This window comes from Belonocnema kinseyi, chromosome 10 (assembly GCF_010883055.1).
Source record: "Belonocnema kinseyi isolate 2016_QV_RU_SX_M_011 chromosome 10, B_treatae_v1, whole genome shotgun sequence".
Classification (NCBI taxonomy): Eukaryota; Metazoa; Arthropoda; class Insecta; order Hymenoptera; family Cynipidae; genus Belonocnema; species Belonocnema kinseyi.
In genome coordinates, this window is record NC_046666.1 from 116,937,824 (window position 1) to 116,944,990 (window position 7,167).

Here is a 7,167-nt window from a genome sequence, read left to right on the forward strand (position 1 = left end):
TATATCTAGTCGGGAGTGGTGCTGACTGAAAACAGATGATTTGGAGCGATTCGCGCGCCATCTGTTGGTCATTCTAAGGACTTATTGAAATACCCTCGTATCTATCTATTGCCTTTACTATCTATTGCCACTAGCAGTTGGGTCTCCTTATTATTCCTTCGTGGACAAAACGTTATTTCTGTAATATCTTTGTAATTAATTATCATTATTATTATTTTATTATTGGAATAAATAGTCATTAAAGAATCAAAACTATTTTTCAAATACACTTATATAGAGAAGATTAGCTTTTACGAAGATATTAGCAAAATAGGGCAAAAATGAACTGAATCCCTTGCATTTGGTCCCTTGTTTTCCCCTTAGCAGTCTACGAAGTGAATTTAGCTGTTGATTTAAGTGGAAATACCTAATTGAACCTGTCTTCATTCGCAACTCACTTTTTTCCAACTTTTTACGGTCGATGTTTGGAAATCCAATTTTCCATTTAAGGAAAACAAAATTTATTCCCTAGGTATTAAGTGGCCGAATGGGTACAAATAAAATTTTCAGAAAATATTATGTTCCAAGTAAATCGACGGCGAAGATTTTCTTTTATATGAAAAGGTTTTCTCATCATGAGCCGTTGAATTAAGCTCTAACTTCCCTGGCGGACCGAAGGAACCGAATGGAGCCTCTTCAAAGTACCCGTCAAGACCCCATTGGGTCCCCATTCGGTTCTTTTTTAAAAAACTAAAAAAAACATCAAAATCAACTTTTAAATTTTGGAAATTCGGATTCTACGTTAAAATTCCTTATAGAAGGTCACGAAATAATCGCAATAGATTTTTTGCAACTGTAAAAAGTTTATAAAAATTTAAGACGTATAACGCCTGTTCACTGCTGCACTTCAAACGCATCATCTGTGAGTAGCAGTCAACAGGCGTTATACCTCTTATGTTTTTTAATCTTTTTACCTTTGCGAAAAGATGTATTGCGATTGCTTCGTAAGTTTTCAATAGAAAATTTACGTACAATCCGAATTTCATCAGTTTAAATTTCAGCAGAAAATAATCTGATTTTTTTATATAAACATGTCTCCTTTCAATTTAATTCAAAATTGGCTACGACTAGTTGTAATTTCGGGATGACGAGCAAAATTCCTGACAAAAATATTTGACGACTGATCCCGAAAGAAACGAAGGCACAAGCAATTCGCTCTAAATAATATGAATTTCATTAATATTATCTAATAAAAATGTGTCGCAAGCACAAGAGTAAATTTTAACTTTAATTGCGCAGATCTCTTTTGATAATAAAAGGAAGCTTTAAGATCAAGATTCTAGCTGCTAAATTACGTATTTCCAAGTGCGAAATAGTACAAGAAGTATGTATAATACAATAGTGTAGTTCATATCAAGTGTGTAATTATTTATTTTATTACTGATACGTTTCCCTAATGCATTTAAACAGAAAATTGATGTTACTGATCTAAAGAAAATGAAAACCCCCTTGTCCGAAGACGGGAAGAAAATACAACTTAATGAAAACTCCCAAAAAGAGGAAAAGGGTAATGTATGGAACTCAAATGTAATAGATGAAGAAAAAATGCAGAAGACAATAGAACAGTTAAATTTGAAGGTTTGTAACAAAAGTAGAAGCGTATCTTAGTCTAATTAGTGTGCTATTTATACAGGGTCATCAAAAAGTATGCCCCCCCCCCCTATCAGCGCAAATATGCGTTTTCGTGAGAAATGTTTCTGACAAAAGTTCAGGGTTTTGGACAAGGATCTGAATAGTGACCTGGAAGCTGACCTTAGCAATCAGCGAAACTTTTATCTGAAACATTTCTCACGAAAACGCATATTTTGCTAATAGGGGGGGGGGGGTCTGATACTTTTTGATGACCCTGTATATTTTTATTACGTTCTCATAGAAAAACGATGAAAACTGCTCTTCATTTCAAAAATCTGAATATACGAAAAATGATCATGGAAAAATCATCGAAGCCACACAACCAGAAGCACTGAAGTCAGATGGTTATTCAGAAACACAGTACAATATGATTTGTAAAAAATAATTGAATTATTCTGGCAACACTTTTTTGTAATTATAGACTTTTAAACCTGTTTATATTTCTCACTCGTCGAAATTCTATTGCAGCAGCAGCACCATTTTCCCAAAATAAGTCTTACGGATTTATTGAGTAGCGGGATATCATGCGAAAATGAGCATTGTTTGGAGACACTTAGGGAACTCAAGAAACATGTTCTGAACTTAAATTCAGAAAACAGAATGTTGAAATAGAAAAATCTTCTAATACAAGACCGACTTGTAAACCGATTTGACCAAATGATGGGTAAATTTATCCAAAAACTTATGTATAATTTTTTTTGATACCTTTTTTAGTGCTTAACTTTGAGATAATATTCACATTTGAAATCGTTCAAATTTAAATAATTTTAAGTTTAAGGCTTACAAAATTATGAATTTGATATCTTCCAGTTATTGATTATTAATCATTTATTATTAATTTCCTTATGTTATTTTTTAGAAAGCTTCCAGAACGTCCAAGAAGTTGCAAAGGACAATCTGTCTGAAAAGATTGAAACAGGAGAGTTTCTGCTTGTGGGATACTGTTACGAAGATAAAAAGGTTCATCTCATTTTTTTATTTATAATTTAATTCAATAGTATAAAATTTACACTGTCTGTGTTATTTAATGGCAGATACATGCTAGGAATGGCGTGCGGGTTCCAAAATTCGAATTTGACCGTCTTCGCTTACGAATGAAAATAAACCCCAAAGTTTTCGTTGCAAATATGGCATGCTTAATCTTCACCGAAGAAGTCTTGAGACGCAGCAGTGTTACGGGGATGGTCAGTAATATTTACAAAAATAAAAGACTGGAAAAACCGCCACTTGATCCTGTTCGATTAGATGCTGTCATTAGTAAGTTTCATTGTTTTATATAATCGCAACGAAAATTTTTACCTATTACGTTTATAACATTCTGTTACATTAGTGGTTCAACTTACAGAAATTACTCAGTATTGGATGAAAGAATTTAAGAAATGTTCAGAGGAGGATATAGACAAGGTCTCTGTGGAAGCAGCGGCAGTAATCAGCAAAAAGATTGCGGAAATCAATCGTCCTCCACGGACTAATCGAAAAAGAAAAACGAGAAAAGGAGTTAAAAAACATAAAACACGAGAATTTATCCCTTCAGATGAAAACTATTCTTTTAGCGAAGATAAGACAACAAAATTTAAAATAGCCGAAGAAGATAGGGAACAAAATATTAATACGATTGCTTCAGAAGGTGAGGAGACCAATACTGTGTTATTAGGTGACGAGACGGATTTTGAAATTGACGGCGATGACAAACTAACTGGTGCAAATAAAGAGAAACCTGGCATTGAGAATGATAACACCGAAGGAAATCAAAATCAAGGCGACTTTAATAAAGCTGACCTCTTCGAACAGGTAAGGGAATTGAAAAAATAAAGACATCAGTTGCAATTTAAAATTATTCAGTTTTTGTATATGGTTCAATTTCGAAGACTTGAATTTCATAATTGTAATGTAAAATGTTCTATATTTTTATCCCGCGTAGTGAAAGATGTAAAACTGTGCAATTGTCATAGCTTATTTTAAACCTATAAGCTAATCACTTTTTTATTTTTTCACTTTTTTCACTTTTATTCTTATTCATTATCAAATAATGTTATTAAAAATATTATCTAAAATTAATTTTAATCTAAATATTTAATTATTTAAATTTTATTTAAAATTATTTTATTCAATTAATTCAATTAATGTTAACATTCACACATAAACTTAATGTTTCATAGAAAAAAATCAATACCTAATTTGTACTTTATTCTCCTTTTCTCTTTATCACTCTAATCTTGCTATTACACTAACTCGCATTGATCATGTGTAAACACTTGAATCATTGAAAGTGTCAATATTAATTTAATATGTATATATATATATATATATATCTGATTACAGGTTTACAACGAAACCAGCGAATAGCGTAATCGAGATTATCTTCTACATTATTTTTTGGTTACTGGTTCCAAAAATCATGACAATTTCCATAGAAAATGTTGGAAAGTGTAGCTACGAACCGATAGGGCCAGGATACAAATTTTCTAGCGTCCCGAATAGGCCAGAATAGATCAAAATAATGCATCGAACCAATATCGACTAGGACCGCATAGAACCGAAATAAATGTATTCCAGCGTCCCGTGTAATTCCCAGATAGGTCCGGATAAATGCAAATTTTTATACCATATAGGTCCCGATATGGACCGGAAAGGACCCAGATAAATCTTTCCCACCGCCCCGTATAAGTTTCAGATAGATCCATATAGAGGGAAATTTTGTACCAAATAGATCCCGGATTGGAACCGGATACATTTTTTCTAGCGTCCCATTTCAGGCCCGGATGGGTCCGGTTAGAGCGTACTTGTGTACCGAATAGATCCTGGCTAGGACCGGATTGGACCCGGATAAATCTTTCTCAGCGTCCCGTATATGTGCCATATAGGCTCGGATAGAGCGAATTTTTGTACCAAAAAGATCCCGTCAAAACCCCGAAGAGTTCAGGATAGGCCCGTATAGAGTCCCGAGTCTATCCGAGTTTTATCCGTCTTCTATCTGGCATTTTAAGCAGCAAGAACTGTCTAAACATTTTAAACTCGATACTCTTTTACGTAAAACCAAATATGGAATTTTACAAACAAATGATCTTTGTATCAAATGTCGGAAGGATTGGGATTTGTCTTACGCACGTGGGCTTTTTTGGGATCCGAAAAATGGGCTGCTCCCATTCTTGCGCCAGGCGCGTCAAAACTTCAAATTATAGCTCGGTTACAAGCTCCTTTTGTTTCTAAAATTTTCTAACTTTTTTTTAAAATTTGGTTGAAAATTTTTATAAATTTATTTGTTTTTGACCATTATGATCTCAAATTCGAATTACTTGATCCCTGACACCCCTTGGCGAATACTTTTGCGGAACGTAACGTCAGTTGGTCCGCCATTTTATGTGTGACAATTTTGACCTCAAATACGAATTGTTGAAAACGAAAATCCTGTGACCACTACTTTTAAGGAACGTAACGTCAGTTCCCTACTGTAAATTTTATATATGTTCCTATATTGGATCATATAGGAACCTACATAGGATCCCACATAGGTGCCTCTATAGGACCCTCCCTAATAAGATACCTAATGTTTTGTGACTAATAGTACCTGATGGTACTTAATTGTACACATGTCTCTAGGTGCTCCTAAAGGATCAAACAAACTTCTGCGCAGACATAGATGCCATAGAATACAATTGCGCATCTGGATTAGGTTCCATACAGGAACATCTGCAGGTGACAATAATTCCTGAAAATAGAATCAAGAATCCAACGACAAAATTTGGACAACCACTACAAAATGTTGCCACTGCAATCTGAAAAATGAAAAAGGAAAATCCTCCTCCTTTCTCTTCCCCCTAAAAAGGAAGAAAAAAAAGATTAAAATTATTCCTTTCCAATCTGAACAAAAAATAAAAAGGAGAAAAGAAAAATAAGAATGCAACCAACAAAATCCCCTTACTTCTCTTTTTTATTTGTTTCGTTCTTTTCATTTCTACCATTATCAAATCAAATTTAAAAAAATCTGTAAAAAATAATAATCACTAACTTTTCGCTACTCATACAGCACCCTTATCAAGGCGTCAAGTGCAATATCTCACGCATGCTCACACGTACATAAAACTTGTATCCTCCTTTGTGCCCAGAATAAGCATCGGACCAAAACAATTTTCGGGACTTTTTTGCTTATTTTTGTATGCACGACCCCCCACAAAATTAACTGCCCCGCAATCATGATGGTACTGAATTTCAAGAAATTTTGCCCACTATTTGAGTTATGGCCAACTTTTCGGATATTTCCGACCACTGTGTGCGGGTCTGAAAAATCTCGTCAGGCAGTCCTTTCATGAGCCCTCTCAAGAGGATTTCCAGGACGCCTCGACGATCTGAAATTTTCCTTAGCAAACTTTCTTATGGAATAAAGTACGTGTAGGATAAGAACTCAAACAAAAATAATCAGGAGTTGTTTCATTTTCAATCATAGTGATTTTTAGTCATAAAGAAACCTTTAAAAAAATGTGTCTTAAATAAAATATCCAATATAACTCATTTCTCTTTTTTAAATTCTTTGTAGAATTCAAGGATCGGGACTCCCGAAATGAATTCTCAAATTTAATTAATTGGACAATTCCGACATTGTGAGTAAATCAAGTTAAAAGTTTAAAAACAGAAAAAAGGTGCCAGAAATTGAAAGTCTACGGAAAATCAGGAATTAGCTTTCACATAAATTTCCAGAAATCAATTTGAGGACCTATCCCTCGCTTTTAGATATCGTATTAAAATCTTGTAGAGGGATGAAGGATATTATCTCAGCTTACTAAAATCAAAATGAATCTCGTTGCCATGGATGTTCTCTTTGAACTGGGATCAGTAGAAAATTTTATTTGAGAGAGAATTTCTAAACCAAAATTATTTTACATTTCGTAATTTGAGAATCGAAAAAGATAAATCATTAATTAAAATTGATTAAGAAGAATTAAGATTGTCTAAGGTTTCTTTTTTGTGGAATATGAGAATAGAATCTTTCGCAATAGTTTAAACACTCTACCAGAATTGGTACCGACAGACTTAATGGGGGTAACTTCCTGAACGGAATATAGCAATTTACCAATGAATAATATTTTCTAGATTAATATCTATAAATAACACGAATTGGTACATTTATCATTAATTAAACGAAAGACTTAATATCAAGGTCAAAAGTACTATCAATTGACTTCAGGTCAACGAGAATTTACATAGCTTAAAAAGAAATAAATGTGACATACTGTTACTGATAAAATAAGTAAATAATGTCTTAAGGTGATATAGGGAAGACGATCCTACAATCATAATTAGTAACAATAAGCACAAATGTAAGTAAAATAATCTATTCTAATTTTAATATATCGTCACGAATGATATCTTAACTATTAATTACAATATATTAAATATATATTGATATGTAAATTATATATATAAAAGTTTGTCACAAGGAAAACCGCAGGATTTTACCCCGCTCCCGGCGAAATCCTGCGGTTGTCCTTATGACAAATT

General features: G+C 33.3%; 1 protein-coding gene across 4 annotated transcripts in view; it reads right to left on the reverse strand.

Annotated features, from left to right (window-relative positions):
- Positions 1-7,167, reverse strand: part of LOC117181991 (venom serine protease Bi-VSP-like) — a 337,275-nt gene that overhangs the window by 210,356 nt on the left and 119,752 nt on the right. The window lies entirely within an intron of this gene.